Raw genomic sequence first — 27,491 nt, 5'->3', positions numbered from 1 at the left:
TACCATCAGCCGGACTTTTTTGAGACCGTTAGGAGCTCCAAATTTATACATGAAACCCACATCTGCGATATTAACCAGCATAGCATTATACATACGTCCCACAAGTGTACTATCAGGTCATAGTAAAAGCATCCTATTATTCTGCAATTGATATGCCCAGCAATGCAATTGAATGTCCGGGAGCCCCAGGCCGCCACTTCCAAGTTTCCTTCTTAGCTTCTTCCAGGAAAGTCTAATCCCCTTTCCTGCCCAAATAAAGGTCTCATTCTTCCCTGTATTCTCACAAGGGACTTTTTTTATTAAACTTTAGTGGTATGTTATGAAACAAATATTTAAACTTGGGTAAGATGGACATCTTAACCAGGTTGATCTAGGCATACAAAGTAAGAGGGAGATTATGCTAGTTCTTTAAGATCTTATCTACCTCTTTAAAATCTTCCACTAAATTCATCTTGGTAAATTCTTCTAAATTCTGTAATATTGATATTCCCAGATATCTTAATTATTTTGATAGCTTAATGTCTTGAAGATCTTGATTCCATTCCATCACCTCTGCTTTACTGTTGGTAATCTCATAGCCAGACAACTTACCAAACGAGTACATCTCTGTCATCAAATTCGGAAGAGCCTGACTCATATCTGAGGTGAACAAAATCCGATCATTGGCATATAAAGCTATCTTCCTGGAGAAGCTGCCCACAGTAAAATGGAATTTTTACCTATTTTGCCTTAAGCTTTGTGCCAGGGGTTCAATATTAAGATCAAAAAGGATGGGCGACAGAGGGCATCATTGTCTCATCCCCCTTCCTATCTGTACCGGAGCCAATAGGCTACCATTGACCAGTATTTGTATATAATTTGCTCAAAACATTATGGAATGCCTCACCAATACCAAATGCTTTTAAAGAACCTATCGGATTTTCCAGTTGACTCGGTCGAAGGCTTTGACTTTGTCTAGGGTTTCTATTGATAAGGGTGCTTCCTGTGTTGAGGCAAGATCTATTGAGCCTACTAAGGGGCGTATAAGCTCCTTCATCTGTCTTCCTGGCAAAAAACCCTTCTGATCTTTGTTAATTAATGTCTCAACAATCTAAAAGAGGATGCCAGTATACTAGTAGAAAATGTATATTCACAGTTCAGCAGCGATATTGGTCGATACGACTGACACTGCGCGGGATCCTTGCCTGGTTTTAAGAAAAGCAAAATGAGAGCTCATTCCAAGACTACGGCAATGGTAAATCACTTCTCAGCACCTCGTTGAATAACTCTAGCCAGATCGGGATTACTACCTCAGCACCAATATGTAAATTTAATTCAGAATCTCATCTGGCCCAGATGCTTCTCCTTTTTAAGTTTAACTGCTGTCAGGATATTGTTCCCTGCTATTTCCCGATTCAAATATTTCTGATCCTCAATGCTCTATTTTGGTAGTTGTTTTCCTAAGAGCCAGTAATCTAACTCCGCCTCATCTATCTTAAGATCTTCTAGATATAAATCCTGGAAGAATTGAGTAAATACCTCCTCTATCCCTTACATGTCCTCCACTACCCTATCATCTTCTTCAGTCTTGATTTTCCTAATATAATTACATGACCTGTCCATCCTAGTCTACATAGCCAGTAATTTTCTGCATTTCTCTCCCTGCTCATACTCCCATATCTTTCTCATTTCCCATTTCTGTGCAATGTCTCCTCCTCCATCTTCAGTCTAAAATGGAGTTGTAGATCGTCCACTTTTTCAACTAAACTCTTTTGTATTCTCCTGGAAACTCCCTGACTTCAGATTTGCTTCTGCTGCAGCGAACTTATCTCCAAGCAAAGACACCTGCTTATTGTTTTCTCTATTCCAGGCCACAGAGGAGCTCCTCAAAGCACCCCTGAGCCAGGCCTTAAATGCATCCCATACCACATATATGGAGGCTGAAGCTAAATGCATATAAAAAAAATGAGTTGCTTCCCCTTCTATCCTTCCCATAATATCCAATTGCAGAAGTAACCTTCTGTTTAAAGTCCATCTTCTTAGTGCAGGATTTGAAGATAGTTTTAGCTTTAAATATATTGCAGCATCAGATATATGAATAGGTTGATATTCAGTCTCCGTAACTCTTTCTACTTATTAGTCTACGAGGAAACAATCTATCCTAGAATAGTGACCATTCTTCTTACTGTAAAAGGAGCAGTCTCTAGATTTACCTTTTACCCTACGCCACACATCACAAAGATTCAGGTTATCCATCATTGACAGGAAATAAGCCCTGACTCTAGGTGCACTGATTTGGGTACGGGGTGAGGATCTGTCTAGGTTGGTATTTACTAAAACATTAAAGTCACCACCCATAATAAGTGGGGCTTCAAAATCTAACAAACTAGACCACAGGTTTTTCAATTTTGTGAGATTATTCACATTCGGGCCATAGTAGCTAACGAGGGTATACAGATTCTGACCAGCTTTGATCTCCACTACTATCCAGCGCCCTCCTTCATCCACCTTAGATCCCTGCAATTCTACCCCAGAATTTACCTTAATTATTATAGCTGCGCCTTTAGTGCAGTGTTTCTGACCTTATCTACCCATCTTTGCCTTGTAAACTATGCCATACTTACTGAGCGTAGTAAATCGGTCTCTTGTAACAGGAAGACTTTAGGCAAACATTCTTTTAGATATCGGAAAACCAGATGTTGCCATCTATTAACCCTTAAACCATTCACATTCTAATCATAATATCTAGGAATTCCCCCCGCTATGGTCCCCTCACCCTATTATCCTTTGTCAAACACCTCCCAAAGACCTGTGTGCCAAACTAACCTATATGAGGATTTTTATTTTCTTTTTTCCCCCTATGCTCCCCACCACTAGTGCACCCCGCCCTCTCCCCCCAGGAACCCTCCCATTTCTTTCTTTTGACACGCTAAGCCAATTCAAGCTGCCACCCGTGGAGATCTAGTATTAACAATCCGATCTAAACCAGCACACTCTCTACATTTAGTCAGTGTGCCTTACCTACTTGACTATTGCCATATTTTAGGCTATAAAGCTATCCACCTCTTCCTGGATTAGCAAATTATGAATTTTATTAGCCCACATAACTTTCAAAATTGCTGGGAACCTTAACTGCAACTGTGCCCCTATTTCCCCAAGAGGCTCTATTCGCTTGCCCAACTCCCACCATCTGTCTTCTGCCGTGTGGGAAATATCTGACCTGTTTTTGAAGGTGAGACCCTGGACCTGCGATGATTTCTCTTTAAGGGCTGCTCCAAGTATGTTTTCTTTAGCTATATATGACTGAAAGTTAAATATAATTTTTCTAGGCTTCTTCCGCCTAGGATTCAGTTTAAAGGGATCTTGATACGCACCCTGAATATCAGTTTCCAGGTTAATAGCAGAGGTCACTTGGGGGAAAGCTTTAGTCAAAAGGCCTACTATAAATCATTTAACATCACCCCCTACTGCCCCTTCTTTAACATCTAAGATCCTGATATTACTTCTCCTAGAATTATTCTTCATCCTCTTTAGCCTTTCTGTTAAGTCCTTCTCCCTTTGTTTTAATCTTACTACATCTCGAGTATTATCACTCACATTTAACCTCAACTCCTGGACTTTAATTTCTAAAGCTTCTGTACATGGAGATATTATCAGTATATTTTCCTCCAGGGTACTACACATGCCCTGTATCCCTCCCTGTTTAGCATCAGATGTTGAGAATCGCTTGTTAATCTCTGGCGAGGCTACTGGGCCCAAATCTCTCAGCTTTCCTGTCACAACCACCTCCCCCCCTTTGACTTCATTACGCTCTAGTCGAAGAATTGTGTTCCAAATGTTAAAAACTAGCAGCAAACTTCTGCCATCTTTTCCTCCCTTGACTCTGTATCCTGCTTAATCACTTGGCAGTCCTATACTGCTCCTTTCTTTGCTGCTGGGTTGTTTCTCCTCCTAGTAATCGCGAGCCGCGTTCCCTGCAGCTTCCGTGCTTGTGCTGGCTCTTCCACTCCCCCCATCCTCCTCTGGGACTGCTTCCGAGTCAGGGAAGAGCACGCTGAGCCGGTCTAATGCTAGAGAGTACGCTCGCTGCCTTAAACCACTGAAAACGTGGGCGCCCGCACATCAACCCCCAGGGCAATCAGACATGGGGATTATTATTGAAGCCCGCAGCCGAATTTCACAGACTTGCGTGGACTTTCATGCCCTCTCATCAGCCCTCACCACGAGGAGTAGTGGAGATAGCAGGTCAGCTGACCACTGAATGCCGTAGTCTTGTTGCGCTCCTGGAGCCCATGGGTGCAGCTCCTGACCTACTTACTAACTGGTCGCCATGTACCCCACTAGCTCTTCAACTTTGTGAACGTTAACACTTTTTGCAAGGCCTTCTAAAGATACGTGTTGGATGTGGCCCACTCTAATGACTTACCCTCACACTTTTTGCCTTCACCTCTCCTTTTTTCTGAACCCATTTTTGCTGGCTTTTAGGACTCTGTGCACTTTACTACTGCTAAACAGTGCTTATGGGCTTGTGCCTGCTCTTTAAACATGGTGAAATTAGCACATGTAATTTACTTGCAAGTCCCTAGTAATGTGGTAGTACATGTACCCAGCACCTGTAAATTAAATGGTATTATTGCACCCCTCGTTTAAGTAGCCCTTTCAGACCTGACTCCAGCCCTTGCCACTGCAATTGGTGTGTGCAGTTTTAAACTACCATTTCAACCTGGCAAAATAAACCTTTTGCCAGGCCTAAAACTTTCTGTTTAGTACATATGTCACCTATAGGGTAGGGCCTATACATCCCATGGGGCAGGGTTAATTGTATTTAAAAAGTTGGACATGTTCTTTTATGGTTTAAATGTCCTGGTAGTGAAAAACACGTACATTTGTTTTTCACTGTTGCAAGGCCTACCTCTCCCATAGGATACCATTGCATTTATTAAGTGGTATCCTTTGATTTGGAGCAGGTAGGGATTTCAAGGTTGTGTTTGAGGTATTTTAATAAAAAATCTTCTTTAATGGTAAAGTCTGATTTTCTTTTTTTTCTTTTTTTTCTATAAGTTTTTTATTGAAATTAACAACAAACAACAAGACATAAAGTACAAGGCAAAAGTACAGTGATTTTGGGTCCAGCCGGGAGCAGCTCCGAACATTACAGAACGTACAGTATAGTGAAAAGCAATAGTGGGGAGGGAGGGAGGCAGCGAGGAAACAATGCAATATATACAATCAATACAAAACACTGGGAATGCCCATTAGGGGGACAAGGGGACATCAGAGGTAGAGTCATGTGGGGGAGTACATATATTTCCACGATAAGCATTCCATTGTGACCAAATTCTGTTCCACTTCCTGGGTCTGCCCCGAGACAAATATACTGTCTTTTCCCTAAACATGCACCAGTCCATATTCTCCTTCCACGCCAGTACAGTGGGCGGTCTGTGGGAGCCCCATAGCTGTGCAATATCCCTCTTAGCAATCATGTTGCCAAGGGTCGCCCAGCAAATCTGAGAAGCATTATAATCGTTGGGTTCCCACACATTCAAGAGACAGCGCCGGGCCTCAGGTAGAAGCGGAACCCCGTGACATTCTCCATCATCGCATGCACTCGGGACCAGAAACCAGCCACTTCGGAACATTCCCACAAAATGTGAAGGAAGGTGCCAATCATGCCGCAGCCACGCTTACACAGCCCATCCAAAGAATAACCCATTCGAACCAGACTCGGACCGGTGACATACACACGGTGAAGGATCTTAAGTTGGACAAACCGAAGGCGGGCGGGTATGGCAACCTCTTTAGGCGAGGACAAAGCAGACTGCCAGTCCTCGTCGGCCAGTTCCAATCCGTCGGCAATCCATAAAGCCCTGAGGTGCGCCAGCAAGTCAATTCTGGTGTTGATCAGTTTTTTATAAATCAGTGAAATTGTACTATCAGGGACATGGCCGTCCAGGATACGGTCCTCGAGAGGCGAGGATTCGGGAATAGCAGTTCCCACAGCAAAAACTGACAGCAGGGCATGACGTACCTGAGCATATCTAAAGAATTCCCTGTCTCCAAGCTCATATTCCGTCTTGAGCACCTCAAAGGTCTTCACATTTCCTTTAGCCCAGAGGTCACCCACCCTACTTAGACCAATCATGTCCCATTTATCAAAACCTTTCGTCCGCCATAGATTGCCCAAACCTTCGGAAGCATACAATGGGGTCGCACGCGTCAACCTATCACACCATCCCAAGGCCGCATTCGCATCGTGCCACACTCTTACGGCAATTTTCGTGGGCCCGGTCAACGTCCTATGAGGCCCCTAGGAATATAGCACTCCATTAAAATTACCACCGGGCAAGAGGTGCTTGTCCATGGCAAAGGCCGGGGTAGGACCAGGAGCGTAGGTTGCGTGGTTAACAGCACTTAATTGAGAAGCCCAATAGTAGCGCTTGATATCTGGGAGGGCAATGCCTCCATCGTACCACGGAAGCGTGAGCTTAGACAGAGCAATTCGCGCACGCCCGTCCCAGACCAGCCGCCTCTGCAGGTGCTCCACTTCACGAAAATAACCGGACGGAATGGGGTAAAAAAAATTTGGAGTGCATACAAAAATCTGGGCAGCGACATCATTTTGAAAAGGGCCGCGTGACCCAGTGGCGACAAAGGCAACTGCCGCCATCGTGCAGCATCAAGCTTGAGCCGGTGAAGAGGGGGTAGCAAATTGCGTTCATAGCGAACTGGGGGATCTAAGGAAACATAAATCCCCAAGTATTTAAAGCCAGTATCAGCAATTTGAATCGGAAATCTACAAGGCAGTGGAGGAAGCTCACCGGACAAAACATAGACACACGATTTAGTCCAATTAATGAGGAGACCTGAGTTCTTCCCGAAGGAGGTCAGAACATCAAAAAGCACATTAAGGGATTTCTGGGGGGAGGTAAGATATAAGAGGATGTCATCCGCGTATAGCGTGATTCGGTCCTCAAAGTCGGGAGTCCACCTAATACCTTTCATTGAAGGCTCCCAACGGAGCCACTCCGCCAACGGCTCCAAAGCAAGGGCAAAAAGCAACTGGGACAGCGGGCAACCCTGCCGGGTGCCACGGCCAAGCGGAAAGACACCGGAGACCTTACCGTTAACAACCACCTGGGCGAGGTGGTTTTCATAAAGAAGCTGCACCCAAGCGATGAATGTCGGACCAAACCCAAATTTAGAGAGAGCCGCCCAGTGATAAGGCCATTCTATAGTGTCAAAAGCCATAGTGGCGTCCAAGGAGGCCAAAATGGCCGGCTCAGTAAGAGTCCCACCTCTCGCGAGAACTCTGTGGAGTCTCCGAAGATTAAGGGTGGTGTTCCGGTGAGGAATGAAGCCAGACTGGTCCGGATGGATCAAGTCACTAATCACCGTAATCAACCGATTAGCTAGCAATTTAGCAAGTATCTTGGGTTCGGCATTCAGTAGTGAAATGGGCCGATACGAGGCGCAGCGATCATGCGGCTTACCCTCTTTGTGGATTACAACGATGGTAGCCAGTCGCTGATCAACGGGGAGGGAACCAGAATCAAAAGCCTCAAGGAACATATTCCTTAAGTAGGGCGCCATTTTGTCGGGTCGGAGCTTATATAGTTCGATGGGCAAACCATTAGGACCCATTGCCTTGCCAGAACGAAGGGAACGTATGGCAACAGTGACTTCATCTATGGTAAAAGACGCATCCAGTAGGGCTCTTTCGTCATCAGAAAGGCGAGGCAACGTTATGTCTCGCAACAACAAGTGGGAATCCTCCTCGTCCCTATCACTGACCGAGGCGTATACGGTTCGGAAATTATCAACAAAGCACTCAACAATACCAGCTGGGTCAGTAACACACTCACAATCCGGCCTTTCAATCACAGGGACGACACGATTCACTCTCTCGTTCTTGTCCAACCACACAATCAGTTTACCAGCCTTGTCGCCCAAGTCATAGATCCTGCCCTGTTGCTCTCTATTCGTCGCTTTAGCTGCGTCGGTAACAAGGGCCCTATAAGCAGCTTGTGTCAAACTGAGGGAATGCAATTTAGAACGAGTAACATCAACTTCAAGATCACTCTCAAGCACAGTGATTTCAGTTTCGATGCGCACAAGCTTCTCACATTTCGCCTTCTTGGAAGCAGCAATCAAAGATAAAGAATGCCCACGAATGACAGTCTTGAAGGCCTCCCACAGTGAAACAGAAGAAGAAACAGACCCCTCATTTTCATCGAAGTAATGGTCAATGGATTTCAGCAGTGCAGAGCGAGTTTTAGGATTGCGGAGATACCAGGGATTTATAGGAGCCACTCTACCCTCGCCACCCACCCCGGCCTCGACACAAAGCCACAGGGGGGAGTGATCAGAAATGCCCCAGGGAAGCTGACGATCCTCTTTGATGGAGGGTAATTGCGCTGCTGGTATTAAAAAATAATCTAACCTGGAGAGATTACCATGGGCCCCCGAGTGAAAGGTATATTGTAGCTGCGTAGGGTGCATCAACCTCCAACTATCTATAAGGCCAAAACGTGTCCAGCAGGTCAGCAAGCCACAATTGAGACCTAGCCAAATCTCTAGGAGGGTGGCGATCCAAAGTGCAAGAGACCACGGAGTTAAAGTCTCCGCCCAGGATCAAAAGACCCTCAGGAAGACCCAATAGGAGCCGCTCAAGGTCAGCAAAAGTCGAAGTCTGCAGGCCCGGAGGGACGTACAATGCAAGTATGGAAAGTGTCTTACCCTCCCACCTACCGGTGAGCGCAGCATAGCGCCCCCTGTCGTCAAGTATTACATCATCAATTTCAACGGGGAGAGAAGACCGAATGAGAATACCCACTCCTCTGGAGCCGGTAGTGAATCCAGAGTGAGCGACCATTCGGTATCCACGGCTATTCTTAGCCTGGCAAGCGTTACCAATTAAATGCGTTTATTGCAAGAGAACAATATCGGGGGAATGACGTCTAATGAACTGCAGCACAACCCCTCGTTTTATCCTGTCTCCCAAACCATTGACATTCCAGGACAGCAGTCTCAACTCACTACCCCTCATCCCCGTGAAGGAAACAGATCACACCCCTCACCGGCCCCAATGATTGAAATGGACGAAAAACAATACAATGCCTTGTGAACAAATAATAGACATACAAACAACCCCCACCTCCCCCCAACTTGAACCCGTTACAACGCCCCCCACCCTGCACCCCTGCGTACGACTCAAAAGCCACCCCAACTTGCAGTGTGCCTGTCACCCAATCATGAAACTAATCTACACAAAGAACCCAGGAGGAGGAAGAGTCCCCTTACACCCCCGCCACCCTCGGGCCGATCAAGAATAGAACAATAGAACAATGATCCAAAATCAGCAGGCAAACAGGTGAAAAGTTCAGACGTCGGGAAACATAATGTCACTCTCGCTCCGGCGAGCCACCGTCAGCACCACCAAGATGCTCAGTTCGATCACCTCTTTTCGGCAGGGAATCAAGCCAGTCACTGACATTGTCCGGACGGTCGAAGAAAAACGTTTGTTCCTCATATTCGATCCGCAGTCTGGCTGGAAATAACATGGCGTACTTAAGGTCCAAATCGCGCAGCCTTCGCTTCACTCCCTGAAACCCCATTCTCTGCCGCTGAACCAGTGGAGTAAAGTCGGGATAGGAGTTCACAGTGGTGTTTTCAAATTTCAAAGGGCCGCTCTCCCGAGAAGCCCGAAGGATAGCGTCCCTGTCCAGAAAGTGGAAGAGTTTGGCAATGATGGGTCTCGGGGGGGGTTGGGGGGGGGGGCACCCGGTTTCAGCTTCCCACCAGGAAATCGATAGGCCCGTTCAACAGCGAAGAATTTACTGAGGCCGGCAGGGGCAAGGTGATTCAGAACCAGGTCTTCCACCAAGAGATCGGTGGCGGCATCCTCGGGATTTTCCGGAACACCTATAATGCGCACATTATTACGCCGGGCCCTATTTTCAAACTCCTCAAGCCGACGGGCCACCAAGTCCTGTGAAGAACGCAAGTTGCCAATCTCAGTCTGTGCTTCCGTGACATCAGTGGTTAGGCTGGAGGTCTTCAGGTCTAACGCCTTGACCCTTTCATTGGTTTTCGCCAGGTCCGCTCTAATCAGCGTGACATCGACAGCCACCGTATCAATCTTGGAGGCGAGGGCCTCATACTGTTGTCCCATGGAGGCCTTCATACTGGTGATGGCGCTCATGACGTCTTGAAGCGATACCTCCGTGGGCGCAGCAAGATCCATCGTGGAGTCTTCAGGAGTACGGCCAGTGCCACTGGGGGATCCCTTAGGCTGGGTGTAGCGATCCATCACATTAGTTTGAGTTTGCCCCCCACGGAGAGGCGTTTTCGTCTTGCGCTTCTCAGTGTCCGGTCTGGTGGCCATATTGGAGACAGTGCCCCGGAGGGGCCCTCGAGACCTGCTGAAAATGGCCGATCACAATGAGGCCAGAAGTACACGAAATGGGGCAAAAGTAAAGAAAGTGCCAATAGGGCTGGAGGCCAGACACTCACGGAAGAAGGCACTCAGCAGTTGAGCGAAAGCAAGCCGGATCCGGAGTAGATCAAAGAGGAATGCCAGTCAGTCAGAGCCCGGAGGAGGAAAGTGAAACTGAAAGTTGAAGTGAGGCCGCCTGGGGAAGACCCCTCAGGCCGTTGTTGTTCAACTACTCCTCGGCCTGAAGATCAGCAGAGCCCCCGGCCCGTCCCGGGGCAGGCCGTAAAAGTACGAGTTGATGTAAAAATGTCCCCCGACGTCCGATTTCAATTTTGAAAGGATATTGAGGTCAGCCAAAGATCGCCTTCAAAAGCCCATCTTCAGAATCAGGATATATGCAGGATATTTGCGAAGGGCGGCGCGGGTCTCGGGAGCTCTGTGCTCACGCGACCATCATGGATGCCCGCAAAGCTCCTCCTCCAAGTCTGATTTTAAGTCACAATTCTAAAAATGCTGCTTTAAGAAAGTTTAGACATTTTATGTGCCCTAACCATTTGGAGCCTGCAGCCTGTTCCTAGATCATATAACCAGGTGTAGTTGGCGTTTATGTATCTCTCCCAGACAGCATTACAATAGAGGGTCTGGGTATTGGCAGGATGGGCCATCTCTGAATTGATAAAGGGCAGAACTGTCACCTACCACACTTGCCAAAGGCACTGGCTCAGCCCACACACTTCACACTAGCCTATTGTGCTCCCAGACAAACTGCGATTGGGGCAGGAAATTCCAGACACCTCTGAAGGGGGACCTCCAGAAGCTTCTCCTACTTCAAAGTGGGCACCAGGTATAAATATTGGACCCTTAGATCGCAACATAGAATAAACCAAAATTAGAAAATAAATCATCATTGTCAGAAAGGAAAAATATACTGGATATCTATCAAGGCATCATTATCGTGCAGTCAAAAAGGGAACTTTTAACATAAATATTGCTCAAAATGCATTTACTTATTGAGGTTCAATCCTGGGCTTATAATAAACAAGGACGGGTCCTCCTGTGTGTGCGCTTGAACCAGTCGTCGTCAGTCCCTGGGTTGGGCTTTTTTTCGGCGTGTGTTTAGGGGAGGTTGCGCTTGTTTTACACTCAGGCTCCTGTAGCAGTGCCAGTGCAGTGTGTTGTGACCCGCCGCCATGGCCTCCTTCACCCGCCTGCTGGAGTGGATCTTCCACCTCTACTTCTTCTTGCACATCCCCATCACTCTCGGCGTGGACCTGCAGATCCTCCTGCCTGCCTGGCTCTACCCGGTCTGCTTGACTGATCTGCTGAAATGGTACACAGTGAACTTCAAAGATCCCTTAATGCAAGACCCCCCAGTGTGGTTCCTGACGTTTGTGTACTGTGAAGCTCTCCTTCAGCTGCCCTTTTTCCATGTGGCAACATATGCATTCTATAAAGGTGGTTGCAAATGGATCCGCATCCCAGCCATTATTTACTCCGTCCACGTTGCGACGGCTGTCCTGCCCATCATTGCACATGTTTTGTTCGCTGATTTACCTCTGTCCTCACAGAAGCCAGTGACCCAAAATGAGCGCTTGACTCTTGTCATTTTACGCCCCATACTTGCTGATTCCACTGCTGCTGCTCAATACCATGCTTTACAACCCAAAATACGTGCAGGAGGAAAAAAAGAAAAGGAAGTAAAGATGGCTGCCATTGGAGGCGCTTGGTGGGGGGAGGAGGTGTACTAAGATGAACGGTTCATGTCAAACACACCAGCAATATTACTGCCATTAGTCCTTTTGTGGTACCCACAACATACTGAACTCTCATGATGACCTTGCACAGCCTTTACCCTTGTCAATTGTGTGTATGTAAATTCATGAAAGTCTGTGAATTGTATCTGGAACATCTGTGGCTCTCAAAAACTGCACTCACTACACCTTTACACACTATGTACCACTTTTTGCTGGAGTACATAATGACCAGCCCCTGTACAGAAGATGGGGGGGGGGATGATTCCAAAACTTAAAATTTCAGAAGATGGTGGAACAATTAGTAACTCTTTCCAGTTGTTTGAAAATTCAAGTTCCTGGGTTGTTGCCTGTACGTTGGACCAGACTTTAGATTTAGTTCTGTGTACCTTCTGAATCTAGGTTAAAACTTCAAAATACTTAGCTGGAAATACTTGTAGTTGGAAACGTTTAGTGAGAAAGTATTATCCCAAGGTTCCTAGCCATCTGTGTATTTTACATTTAGTTTGAAATCCTTTTATACTATATTAATGATACTTTTTCTGTGACAGTTCCGGTTTAGCTGCAACTTTCAACCTTGCCATGACCTCAAGTGGGCACAGTCACTTTTCGAATTTCAATCGGCTATTTTAGGTGCTAAATCAAAGTTGAGTTCATGAAGAAATTTGGTATAGGCCAAAGTTAAAATTTCAAACTAAATGTAATTCTACTAATTGTGTTTCAAGTCCAGATTTTAAGGGTTTTTCAAGTAAATGTTGATACAGTTTCGCCTAATACCATACATTTCCAGAGTGCAAGGGGATTGTGAGATGCTCTTATTTAGTAATCCCACTTCAATTCTTTCCCTTCGCAAATTCCTCTTCTAAGTGTTCTTCTGTTTCATTGTCCCATGTGGGCCTAAATACGAATAATCGTAACCTGTCCCTTTCTTTTGCTGCTCTTTTTGATATAAATGTTTTAATGTACACTAACATTACATTTCTTTTTTTTCTTAAGGATCTTTTATATAAACAAGAATCTGATGGTGTGTAATAATTTGTTTTAATGTGTACAATCTTAAAATCATGATTAAAGTTTATACCGCATTCCATTCAATGAAAACATTCTGAAAAAGACCAAAAAAACAAAAAACAACCCCAGACACTTATAAATATTATCATGTAATAAATACATTGTTACAAAAACTGTGAATTAATAGAAAGTCTAAGGATTCGATTTAATTGCTTGATGAATGATTCTATGTTGAGATGACAAACAATATGTTATCTTTATTGTAACTCACCTAAATAAATTCCTGCTAGAGCCAGTTCTCTGTTTATTCTGTTTGGTGTAGGCTAGGCTCTGGAGGGTTATATAGGATACCCCCTCATTCGTGCTCTCATTTTACCTAGTTCAGCCTCCACTAAATAGTTTACTTTTTAACTTTGCATGTTGGTAACTTAGGACTGAGATATTGTGGGTTTTCCCAGTGGAAGCTCTTCATGAGGTTCTTCAGATCGTGGACCCAGAATTTGTCAGATGTGCACCCGTGTCATAACCAAGCTGAAATACTTGCAGTCTCTAACCACACTGTATCCTTTTTTGTGGGCTGTGGAGCTTTGATACCAGAAACAGTTCCTATCCATTGTGGGGCCTTTTCTCTGAGTCCATGGTCATATTCTGATTACTGTTCAGGATTGCTTGTACATTTATGTGTTATTTGTCACAGGTTCCAATGCACTCCAGTTGGATAATCAACTACTGTACTGTGTACACTTGACTCTCCTGGGTAACAACAGTGAGCGATCGGTCTTATGCTAGCAGGTGTTACAGGGTTTAGTACTATAGAACAGAATGACTGAAGTAATTCTATACAGTAACCTGAATGCCCAGACATAGTTATTTATTTTACTCGTACATAAGGATGCTGTAAGCAGGAATTAGATACAACACAACACAATACACAAACATTTCCTAACTCATTCGTGACCCAAGAATTGATCCACAAAGAAAGTTATAGGGCTTACATGAGAAGGCACTCATCCTTCAAGTGACATTCACAGTCATTCCTTTCTCCACTGTTAACCAATGGGCCAACACTCCAGGAACTTCTGAGAGACTCAGAAACTTTATGGTGCTGGTATTACTAATGGCTTTATATATTCCCCAAGTGAATAAACGAAGGGTTCCACCTACAAAGGCAGTAAAACATACTATTGGTGCTATAATGTTGCTGTCTTTTTTTTCTAGTTTCATCAGTAGAAAGGAAGGGTAAAGCGAGTTAGGGGTGAAGCTCCAATGCTATTACAGTATTATTTCATATTACTGTTACCGCTGTACGCATTATACTTCGCATTCTGTCTAACGATTGTAGCAGTTCACCTCTCTTGCATGAGAAATAAGACTGTTCAATAAACCCCTTGTAATTAAACACCCGTCTCTCTATTTCTGTGCAAAACTCTGTAGAAATGAAGCATGCACGATTGACTGAGTGAAATAGTTATCTAATGTTTCCACAACTCTGACAATATTCTTCTGGTTCTAGGGGAAACAAAGTTGTATGCGGTTTTAAGAAACTAATCCCTTCTTGTTTACTCAAGAAAGTTTCTAGTGACCTCTGAGTTAGCTGGCACACACAATTGAGTTTAGTATACTTGAAAGAGACATACTGACCTCAGTCCTATGTCAAATCTATAGTGTATATTATTCCAATGAGCAGAGCCTATTGGGAATATAGGAACTACACTACATGGCGCCCAACAATTTGGTAAGGCTCTAATTTAAAACTAGATACTGGAGTAACTCAGTCGTGCTTTTCTCAGAGACCCCTTTTTCCATAAAACTCCAATAGACGTCTGGAGTGGGTAAGGGATAATATCCGCCATAGCTGAGTTGGACGAAAAATCCTATAGATTAGCTTTTTGGCTTGTTAAACGTTGAAGGATACAGTATTCCAAAATATTGTGCACCTTATCTTTGGTTCCTTGAAACTTGCTCTGCAGGATTTCATTAAAACATGTCGAATAACGGCAACAACACTGAAACTGGTGGAGCTACGGCTGATCCGGTCGATGCAGCTTTTAACTTTACAGGTTTCTAACAAACCGACGAGGATGCTTTTTCCTTTCCTCTAAATTTAAGGAAAGCTATTACTATAAAACTTATAAAACATGGCCTAACATCAAGCAGTGGTAGGGCAGTTTTTGTGATAGAGGCACATGAATATCACCAGACAGAGGTATTCTATTCATGGATAGTCTTCCCTGAAGCACATCCAATGACACACTTCACTTCTACAAAGAAGATGATCCACCAGAGGAATACCTTCCTTTCGAGGATATTAAAATTCCACTCACATACCAGGAGCATGAGCATGAGCTCTGGTTTAAAGGGGCCCTAAAACATTTAAATCACATTACCAGGCTCGTTCCACTAGGTAGACCAGAAGCTATATGGTCGGCTCTAGCCGGATACACGCCTGACCCTGACATTGAATCAATGTCTGACGAGGACTTACTTAGTAATATACAAAATTTAATAGAATTATATAGTTAGAGTCTTTACTAAAAACACTCCTACTATAAAGAAGTGGGAAAACACCAAACCAACTTCTAAAGAGAAGCGTTCTCATTCCCGAGGTAGGTCTCCTCCGAAGGAGCCCTCTGAAAGGAGGTATAACCTCAGGGATAATTTGAGAAAACCTGATAGATATCAAGATACTGATATACGGTCCTCTCGTACCCTTCAAAATTCGTCACAGAAAACCGAAATAAGAGGACGGTCAGAAAACAAGGAAGAACGCGTGAAGTCCAAAGACGATCAACACTTTCAGAAAAACAAGAAAACTCAATTCACAAAAAAGAAGGTAGCAGGTCTAAAAACCAGACATGCCGAGGATATTGAGGACACAACTCAAGAACGGAGAATGGTCTCAGATAAAGTTGGACAGCGCAGCAGAGGTCACAATAGCTCGCCAGAACCTGAAGTATTTTCTGGAGACAGTGGACTTGAATGGATACATCCAAGTTGAAACTGCGAACACCAGGGATAGGTCTCCACATAAGTTATATGAAGTAACACTCCGGATGGAGGGAGACAGACCTAGAAAAGTGAGAGCACTCTTGGGAGCGACTTTCTAAGAGTTATGACATTCTTCTAGCTGAACAAGACTGGCCAACACAATTTGTCAGGGAGTGCCCACATGGCGAAGACATCATTATGCCAGCCTTCTCTAATCATATTCCAATACATTTAAAATATACCTATGCCAGGAAATGGGCAGTCGCCCAAGCTCCTGCATTATACAAAAATCACGTAGAATGGGATGAGGATTCCCCTCACCACAAAATCCAGCTAAAAAAATCAACCAACTCACCAAAGGCAGTACCCAGTTAAGTAATAAGCTAAAAAACAGGTCAGGGAGATCTTAGATCAACTTGAATATTAGGGGGTGATTGAAACATGCACCTCGTCAATGAACAATCCTTTGTTTCCTGTCTCCAAACCAGACAATACATATGGTCTAGTTTTGGATTACAGATATCTAAACTCTTGTTGCAAAACATTTGCAGTGCAAAATGCACACAGTACAGCATTAATGAATAACATTGTACGTAAAAAATATAAAACCACATTAGATATTTCAAATGGTTTCTTTTGTGAAAACATTGCACCAAAAAGTAGGTATTTGACAGCTTTCTCAATAATGGGGACACAGCATCACTTCTGTCATCTCCCTCAATGATTCAAGAATAGTCATGGGTTATTTTCAGTAAGGGTAACACAGTTCCTACAAATCTATGATGACGAAGCATTGTCATATGTAGATGACCTCTATCTGACAGACGATGACTTGAACAGGCACTTGAACAGGGTGAACACCATTATACTGGGGTTCGCGTCTGAAGGGTACAAATTCAATTTTAAGAAATCAAGAATTGCCCACCTAAACGTCTTTTCCCTTGGATATGAGTTATCTAGTGAAGGCAAAAGCCTGGCAGCCAACTTTTTAGAAAAGTGTGCTCTGCTCCAACCTTCAAAAACGCTGAAAAACGTAGTCCATTCTAGGTTTTCTAAACTTCGGAAGAACATGCATTCTAAATTACGCAGAAAGTGTTTAACCTCTCTACGAATTAATCAAACCTGATTTTAAAACAGGACACAAAAACACAGAAACTTTGCGTTCATTGCAAACAGACATGTTAGCAACAAAACATTTGCAAACACGGGTAAACGTACGCAACTTAGTGATCCGAATAATTTCGGGTCAATACGATTCACCTACTTAACTTTTAATGAAGGTGAAAAAGTACCAATAGCTTACAAATCACATTTGTACACTCAAGCAGAAATGAAATTCACTTCTACAGAAAAAATTCTGACAGCTGTTCAAACTGCTGTAGCAAAATAAAGCGCCCTTGCACAGGGAAAACGCATTATGATCGTGACACCTGTACCTGCCTTAGAAGCAGTGACGAAAGCGAGCATTCCTAATGCTAAAGCTTTACATCCGAGATGGATACAATGGGTTAATTCTCTTACTGCAACAGATGTTGAATACATTTTTTATCCTTATTTAAAAACACAAGCATTTCTACAATACGAACAAGAATGTCCTCTGCCTACTGAAATTCTCCCTCTTGATCAGTATGAATGTATAATTTATACTGACGGATCAGCTCAACCCGCTACGGGGGTAAACAAGCCTATAGTGCGGCGTTAAAAGTCGTTGGCACTGTGGCAAATTCAGACCAATGGTCACTAAAGCTCAATCCCAGTGAGCTGAACTACAAGAATTTAAGATGGCACTTGAGAATATGGACTGCGAATTCCCCACACTCATAGTGTGTGATTCGTATTCATGTGTTCAATCTTACAATGAATACTTGCAAAACTGTCTTCAAAACAGTTACAAAGATACAAAAGGTGGCACAATCAAGCATAAAACACTTTGGGAACAAGTAGTTCAGTTACGAGAAGGACTACAAAACACTCACATGATGCATATGCTGAGTCATCAACATGACGGCGTTCACGTTGAAGGGAATTCATTGGCTGATGAAGCTGCGAAGGCAGCTGTGCAAACGGCTTCCGTAGCTGCAATCACTAGTTCAAAAACTAACCTAGACAGTGAAATATTGTTGGCTGTCAGTGCTACATGCAAAGGCAGCGGGGCAGTGTTACCTAATAAGTTTTCACTCAAATACTCATATATATAATTGATGCAAACAGCGTTCCTTTTGATCAAATCCCTGGAGTGGGGGATAGGTTAATTCCAAACAGGAAACGTAGAGTAGCTTTGATATACGAAGCATATTTGGGAGAAGGTCTGATATATCAAGGGATCTCTAAAACGATATTAACTATAAAAGAGACGTACTGGTGGCCTGGAATGAATGCTCACATTCATATGTTTGTCATTGACTGCATAGACTGCAATAGAGATCGAAGCACAGAACGCCGCTAGATAACGGACTACTGTGTAGCCAGTCCAGTCCAGACACCATTGTTAGACAGCAATAGACAATCTACACGCCGATGTCCCTGTGGACACATGCAATCCCACAAATATTAAGACAAGGTTCATTTGGATGTGGCCTCAACTGTTATAAAAGATTTGCGAGTCTTTATCGGCACATACGCAGTCGGCATGCTACATTCTGACCAGGGTCCTGCGGTTAGCTCTCGAGCTTACAAGGAGGCCATGGCCAATTTGGGCGTTGAATTGCGGTTCTCTAGTCCATTCCATCCTGAGGGAAATTCGGTTGTGAAGAGAATAAACTGGAACATAAAGTAATCTAGAACAGCTAGGGTATTAGGTTCGGGTGACGGGTGGGTCAAACATCAAATAAGTGTCCAACATAGTCTTAACAACTTGCCAAGGAGTTCTCTAGGGGGTATCACTCCATATGAGGTCCTTTTTTGGACAAGAATGTTGGTCGCGGACGTCGATTCAGACATCAGTAGTGGACCAGAATTTTTTTTATCTCAAAGATGGTTTGGCTGTTTTACAGGACTTAAATGAACTAAGAGCGAAACAAAGCAACGTGTTCCTGAAGCCAACCACCACTGAGGAAAAACCGACCGTCCCAGCAAGGCCTGTCTGGATCCCAAAGCTTGGTGATCTAGTCAGAGAAAAGATGGCTGACAAGAAGGAATTTGGGCCTTCTTACAGACAACCAGTACCTGTCCTAGCAATCCATGGATCAAGAACAATTTAACTGCCGCCCCTTGCTGGTAAAAATGAGAACAGGTTTGTGTCCATCGACCTGATTAAACCACACTATGTGGCCGATACTAAGCAGTAGGCCAAGTGGACTCCAACCAAGTAGCAGACTCACTCCTCAAGCTACTATCCAAGAGGTTCAAACTGAGAGACTCCTCAGCTTTGAGAAATCTGCAGTGCGAAATGAAGGACTTTGCAACAAAGCAATGGAACTTGTACCTCTTGAGACCCAAATAACAGTCTGTCAAGAAACACCTGTCTACAACTAAGTAGCTCCAGTGTACAATGAAGTAACAAGTGATCAGGTGGTTCCAGTGATTTCAATGAATCCTGATGCAATCCCTACAATTGACAGAACTGCCTCTGGCTATTACTTTAACTGATACGTTTTCTGAGGATCCCAGTGAGCCTGAAATGACGCCAGCGAAAAGAATTTTGAAAGAACAAGCAACAGACTTTTTTCAACACCTGGACATTACTTCTCTGGTTTCACCATGGATTGAACTTTGGATTGTGTTGGGTGTATTTTTTCTTTTACTTTGGTTGACTTTGGTAATAACTCTGGGGATGCTGATAAATGGAAGATATGTCAAAATGGACACAGCAAGTAAGAATGTCAACTTACTCCTAAAGCCACACAAATCATCCCATCGTGAACAAAGAGACTTTTCATCAGTGAATATCACAGCCGTTCCTATACCAGGTGGTATAGCTTGGGACAAAACAGAATATGACATTTTTGGCCAGTCGGACCTGTTGAAGATTCCACACTTATTCAAGATTTCATTAAGTGACTTGGTTTCATCACATACCTTTTCCGATGATTGGGACTTCGCGACTGTTAATAATATGATGTCAGACCTAAAAATGTCTGCAGTATTCACAAATCATGAATATTTAGAAGGTTCATCAGACTATGAACAAATGTATTGTTATAATCATTCTGGTCATCATTTCTTGCACACATCTGTAAATCCTAGAAATGTATTAATCTATAACCAATGGGAACATTGTCCTACGTCACCAAAGGGTAGCTCAAAAATATTTGCAATGAAATTTCCGTACTTTTCAGGGTTCAAAGTATCCAATCCAGAATCGTTTTACTTTAAAAATGTAAACAAAACAGGAATGAAAAGTATGTTGACAAATACCAAACAGATTTATTCTGCAGCCTTTTATGCCCAACTCCTCTAAACTATGTTTCGACTTTTGGAAAAACAACATTGAGACAAAAACTGTCTGGGGTACAAAAGATTGGCAGGTACAGGGTATAGAAGCTATGTGTAGAGCTTGTATAATCCCTGAGCAAATTATGTTTTTGAATGACACTGTCCAACAGACGTCTTGCCTTGGGTTAGCCAAGATCAAAGACATGAACAATCCGTCCATACCTACACCTGATAGCGATAACACTTCAGAGGTGGAGGTCGACGTACATACTATTTTGCATCACAACAGAACAGATCCAGATTGGAATAAATGGTTAATCTGCCCACAGACACAAACAACTGTCAAGAAAGATTTCTGAACATGACACAGGGTTTCACGTTCAATAGGCCAGATCCAAGATATGTTCAAAGACCGCATCATGGAATAGTAACAACAGACACTGTAGGGAAGCTCTGCCTTGATTGGCTACAAAGATCTACACTTAAGGATGTAAAACAACACTTATCTTTACTTAAAGTTGGCGCTGATTTTAGGGAATTCTTGCTAGGACCAAGAAAACCGGGTCATAAACGTTTTATATATGATGATATCTATGCTGCTTATAATGAAGCGTGGAAGATTACGCAAGCAGAGACTGCAGAAATAATACTAGAAATTGATTGTATTCATTTAAAGATAACTCTCTCTGTGGTTGACAATGGGTTAACAACTCTGTCGTCCAGGATATATTCATTGGACAGCATAATGTCTTCTGCATAGACATTATGGAACAGGACTTGGTCATGTTGCAACATGGTCAGTCGCAATTACGTTCTATCATGCTATTAGTCTGCACGTTTCAAAACCTTCGTTCAGGCTATGTGCCTTGGTGTTTAAACAATACTACGTCACTGTTTTCAGAATTCAATCTCACCGATAAACAAATCAAATTGGAACAAAGGGCATCAGACTATACGGTGCTGAGCATTGAAAAACTGGAAAGATTGCCATTTACGGTAGCAGAGAAACCAGCTACTGAATGGATAATACATGGAACAATCACTCTGCCTGTTACAATTTTCCATTTTCAGGATTGCCAAAAAACACATACCAGCAGGCACATATGAAAGGTTGAGTAAAGAATACAACAAGACATCCTGGGAATTACCATACACACACAGATGTTGGAGTGGGGGCCGTGAAGTGTTTCTTAGCGGTAAAAACTTTGAAAATGCACTAAGCGGTTCTCTCCTTTGTCAGGGTATAAACTTACACGGGGCCAGCGAGGGTTCCTCTAACAATTTATCCCATCAACTGAAAGGTTCACCAGATGCAGTGATTGATCCAATTTTTGGACAACTTTCGAATGGAAGTTACCTCATGTTGAACGAGCATCAGCTGCTGTGGCATGTTGCCAGGTATACCATATCTAGTAACTGTGTCAGCCAGGGTCACTTGCTGTATGCAAGTATTGTTTCCAAAAACCAAGACAGAAAGGGAGTCGCCTTTATGGCCTTCACTGAACATCTCGTCTATATGAATTGATATTTTAAGCAGAATGAAAGCCATTCTTTTGCAAAAAACTATGCCAGTGACCTCGGCCAAAGAAACTTGTGATCTACAAGTCGCAAGGACTTCTGCCGAGATAAATGCCCTCTTAACTACAAACTGCCCTATACATTTCTCAGAGATGTTATGTCGTACCTTAAACATGTCTGATACAAGCGGTATTGTACATCTATTTAAGACCTATTTTCTGGACTGTTAGCACCTTTTGAAGCGGTCCTAGGAATATTTCCGACCTTCGTGTACTCTGTGTTTGGCGGACTGCCCCTTCTTTTGGGACCCGTTGCACGGATACAATTTTTACTCCTACTGCTGCAATATGGCAAGCAATTCACCAGCGACACCCAGTTCTCCATGGAGACAATTCTACTGGTGATGAAGTGTCGTGAGCGCATCGTCCAAAAGTTTGGGACTACCTCGTCTACGAGAATTAAATACCACATGGTTTCTGTCATTCAGACCAATTTGGAAGGATTGCATCTTACCTGTTCTACGCTGCCTGCTATGCGGAGAAGAATGCATGTTTGACACATGTCTCACACTCCCATCAGTCATGCCAAAGGATGTTGATACTTTGCTTGAACCGGTAACGGGCCCATGCTCTGTGTTGTCCCCAGCGGCTAACAATTCTGATGACTGCATTTATTGAGATCTCACAGACGCAAATTGCAACTGCTGAGGTACAAGAGGAAACAGGCGTGCAGGTATCATCCATTACGAACATTGCTAATGTGACCAATGCTGATTGCGATGCTTCGCATCTATGTGGGGTTAATCTCCTGAACGAGGTAATCCAGCTTTCACCTACAATGGTAGATGAATTTTTGTCAACAGACATAGAAGATTTCATGTTTTCTCCAAGCCCTAACACTGACTTTTGATTTGGGCACACACTGTTCTGAGAGACTTTGAATTTGACCTTCATTTTTCAAAACAAATTTCTAACTTTAGAACTCTTTTTCCTATGATGATTTATTTTTCCAAATTTGTATTTTTTTATTTTTGGCACAAGTAATCTGCTTAAAGTAGAACTATTCATAAAGAACAAAAATTCTTTGAAAAACTTCCAGAGACAATATATGACCTTGTCCACATACAATTTTATGTAATCTGACATTAAATTGTTTCGGCTTTTTTCTTCTTCTGTGTTTATGAGCCATTTCTTAAATGTATATTTTCATGATTCATTTGCTTAGCATTCAAATGTGAATATATGCTTAGAATGGAACATTGCTTAAATGCGTACAGCACCAATGCATCTTTTATGTGTTCAAATGCATTTTTTTATGTATTTCGGGTGAGTTTTCACACTTCATGTGTAAATATGTTTTAGATATGTTAAACATGTTTAGAATTTAGTAACGTCGTACATAAGAAAGTGGAGTTGGTGTTGTGTTCGATTTTAGATTCCGAATGAATTTCCCGATTCATGCCTGTGAGAAAGTGGGTCGATATATACAGGACCATAATACGGTAGAGTGTGTATAGAGTCCACAAACCCCAGAGGTATAACAGAGGTTAAAGCCAGGTGTGACCTTACTCTCTAAAGTGGCAGCTTGGTCGAGCATTAAAGCAGTACCAGAGGACAGTGTAAAGCATTTGTTGTACACACTCAGTCAGCAAAATGTTTCACACACTCAAAGACTGAACTCCAGGCCAATTGTTTTTATATCAAAAGATCTAGTTATTGTATTTCTAGAACCAACAGGCATCAAAAATATACTGCTCAGTATAAGAGGCCTCAGATGAGTACTTTGCAGAAAGGCAATACACTTTGGAAAGACAATAGGTACAGGGGTTGCAGTAGGCAACACAATTCTACACACAATTTAGCATTGAGCTCAATGGATTTCCTTATACAAACATAGGTGATTACTTTGTAGATTACTTTGGTAATCCCAGGACTGGCTCCTAGGTTCAGTCCTGGGGTCTAAGCTGAAACCTGTTTAGCAAAAACGTTTTAAGTATTGTAGTGATTTTTCAGGAATAAAAAGCTATTTTAAAAGTTGACACTTTTCAACAGAAATCTGGAAATGTTATCCAATGGGAGAAAATTCAGGTTGCAGGTAAAGTACGATCTCGTTACTTTTGTAATCCAGTACAGGTCTCCTGGGGCCAGCACTGGGGTCTCAACTCAAAACAGGTAAGTAATTACGTTTCAGTATTTCGTATGATTTTTAAAGAATATTTCTAGTTTTCAAAAGTAGGCACAATTTTCATAGAAAAGCAGACAATGGATTCATCTGGAGAAAATACAAGTTACTAGTAAACCTGCTAGGGATTACTTTTACGTTTCAGCACTGGGCTACAAGGTACAGTACTGGCTCCTCTCCTGATCACAGGAGAGTATTTCGGAATTCGGAATTCGGATGATTTTATATGAATATTTCAAGTTTTCAAAAGTAGACAGAAGATTTTTCGAGTCAAACCAGTCAATGTTATTCAATGGCAGGTAAGTGAGTTACCGGTTTCCTGGTGAGGCCTCGACTGGTGAAATTGTGGTTCTGGGCATAGACTCAGGGGTCCCCCAGGGTCAGGTAGGTACAGTTGCTTCACCCCCCAGCGGCGCAGGGGCTGCCGGGTGCAGAGGTAGTTAGGCCCAATGTTATCCAATGGGAGACGGGGGGCCTCCGGTTGGTGGCTGCTGGCTAGCAGGCCATGTGGCTGTGGGAGCTGGGCTCCTGGTCACTTGCTCAGGGCAAAGGGGGAAGCAGGATAGGACAAAGGTGGCACAGCCAGCTGTACTCGGGCGGCTGGGTGCAGGGTGCTTTTGAGCATTCGGGCGCTCAATGTTATCCAATGGAAAAGGTCAAAAGGGAACAAAGGCTGCAAGCTCGAGGGCGGAGACTCTCCAGGGGCGACAAGCACGTCGAGAGATAAGTTGGGATCTTGGAGCACAGGTAGGTACCCCAAAGGGAGGCACAAGGGGCTGTTGGGCGCCGGGTGCAGGGGTGTCTTTGGGTGTCGGAAAAGCTTACCCTCAGCTGGTCGCGGTTGGGGGGGGCCCTGGTTCTGAGTCTGCAGGCGTCGCCTGGTTCGTCGAGGAGAGTCTTTGGGCACTGGACTTCGGGTCCCAGTCACCGGGGGGACATCCTCGTGGTCTTGGATCACTCTGGCACGGGCCGGGCTCGGCGGGTGCAGAGTGGGCTGGTCCGGAGCTTCCTGGCTGGCACCAGGGGGGTTGTTGCAGCAGAGCCTCTGCTGATGGGAGTCCCAGTCTTCAATAGGGTCAAGGCAGGCAGGTCCTCTGGGTGTCCCAAGGTTGCTGTTTGCAGGAGTCGCCGGGATTTAGGCAGGAGCAGGTTCCAGGATCGACATGCCGGTAGGGCTGTGTCCAAGTCAGTTGTTGTCGTCCTGTTAGCAGCTGCGCAGCGGGTCTTTTTCTTCTTGATCTTCTTTCTTCTTTTGGTATTGGGATCTGAGGACAGAAGGTTCAGGGAGCCCCTAAATACTGAATTTAGGGGCGTTACAGGTAGGGCAAGGGCAGTGACCAATAGGTCCCTGTCATGGGGTGGGTACACCCCCTAGCCTGCTCCTCTCCTGTGGGAGGGGGCAGGAGCCTAGCTGTGATTGGGCAGGGCTCCCCATCTTCAAGATGGTCGGAGCCAGGGGTCGTGCTTCACCTAGTCTCCCCCACCTGAGGGGTGGGGTTGGCATAGGCTGGCACACCCACCTTCCTGACGTAGTTTTTTCCTGCCAGTCTTCCCGCCAGAGTGGGGGTCAGAACTGGTAAGGGGCCAGTTGCTGGGTGCAGAAAATGGTCTGGAGAAGCTCACAGAGGCGGCATGCCTTTGAAGCTTCCCCCTGCCCATCCTGGGGGAGGAGACCTAGCACCTCGCCCAGGATGTGCATTGTTGCAGGCCCAGGAGAGCGGGCGGCTCCCCAACCAGGGGTCCAGCAACATGTCTTCTGTGTGGCAGCCTCTGCAGTCACTCAGCCCAGACGTGGATTGTAGGTTAGGTTTTCAGGGGGCATCTCTAAGATGCCCTCTGGTGCACTTTACATTAAATCCCAGACTGGCATCAGTGCGGGTTTAATGTGCTGAGAAGTTTGGTACCAAACTTGTCGGTCTTCAGTGTAGCCATTATGGTGCTGTGGAGTTCATAATGACAACCTCCCAGCACCATATACTCTCAATGGCATCACTGCAATTACAGTGCCCAGGAATGGCCCTGGGTACTGTAGGGACACAGGGCTCATGCACCTGTGCCCACACCTCTGGCATAGGGCACCCAGCTAGAGGGTTGACTGAAGTATGCCAGGGCAGTGGGTTCTGTGGGCATGGCACACAGGGATGTGTGATATGTCGACTCTGTTTAGTTCTGTTAGACACTCAGCCTGCAAAGGCAGTGTGTGGGTGTCAGAGTACAGGACCCCGGAGAGTGGCACAATAAGTGCTGCAGCCCTCAGGGGTCTTCTCTGGTCACCATGCCCTAGGTGCCTAGGGTACCATTTACTAGGGGCTGATAGGTGGCCAGAGATGCCAATTGGGTTTTAGTTTCAACACAGTTTTAGGGAATGAACACAGGCCCTGGGTACCTGGTTGGCAGGAACCCAGGGCACACTCAGTCAAAGCACATCAGCAGTTCAGAAAAAAGTGGGGGCATACCAAGGCAAGAAAGATGGTACTTTCTCACAATGCCCTTAGATAGGTACAATTCACATTGACCTTATATAGGTATAGAAATCCCGTCCTTATTTAGGCATAGTCCATGCTACCCAAATACAGGCATGGCTACTTCCATCTGTTCATCTATGTCACACGATTTCTTGGAAAACCAGACTCTTAAGCCGTTAGGGACTTCCCCTTGCTTGAATATTGATTTCTCCAAGAACTCATTTATTTTGCATGAACACATATTACTTAGGGGTTCCTTCATGACGTTCATATGCCTGACTTTACGTCAATACCGGCATTCCTAAACACCTTCAAGTTATAAATATACCTTCACTTGCTATGGCAAAGCACGGTGTGGTTCGATGCAGTTCGACTACCTACTTGCACAACGCAGCTCGCTACAGCAAGTGCCGAAGGAAGCCAACTCTCCAGCTGACGCACTGACAAGAAGCTGTCATCCTCCTACCGAGAAATCCACCTGCAGTGTTTCTGACTCCCCTTGAGGGGGGTGTTGGGAAATTGAGTCCCGAGACAAAGATACCAACCTCTCTCATTCTAAAGGTATGGAGCTGATTAGAACCAAGAGAAACCTTTGGCAATTCTTGGCAAAACTAAACCTATGCTAAAGACAAACACCTACTTCTTCCCTTGTACTAGACCTAGGTTGGGTACACTGGGGTAGGCGTATTTTAGAAGCACCAGTTGAATATTTTAGCCTTTGTTATTTATGTATGTGATTTTATATATGTCATAGCAACAGACAATGCTATTACAGTATTATTTCATATT

General features: G+C 44.2%; 1 protein-coding gene and 1 pseudogene across 10 annotated transcripts in view; both read left to right on the top strand.

Annotated features, from left to right (window-relative positions):
• The window catches only part of SNAP91 (synaptosome associated protein 91), a 797,825-nt gene that overhangs the window by 267,552 nt on the left and 502,782 nt on the right, over positions 1-27,491 (top strand). The window lies entirely within an intron of this gene.
• LOC144761481 (sigma intracellular receptor 2 pseudogene) lies at positions 11,605-12,127 on the top strand (annotated as a pseudogene).

This window comes from Lissotriton helveticus, chromosome 6 (assembly GCF_964261635.1).
Source record: "Lissotriton helveticus chromosome 6, aLisHel1.1, whole genome shotgun sequence".
In the NCBI taxonomy this organism is placed as follows: domain Eukaryota; kingdom Metazoa; phylum Chordata; class Amphibia; order Caudata; family Salamandridae; genus Lissotriton; species Lissotriton helveticus.
The sequence above is the reverse complement of the archived record's forward strand: the minus strand, read 5'-3'. Positions and strand labels throughout refer to the sequence as shown.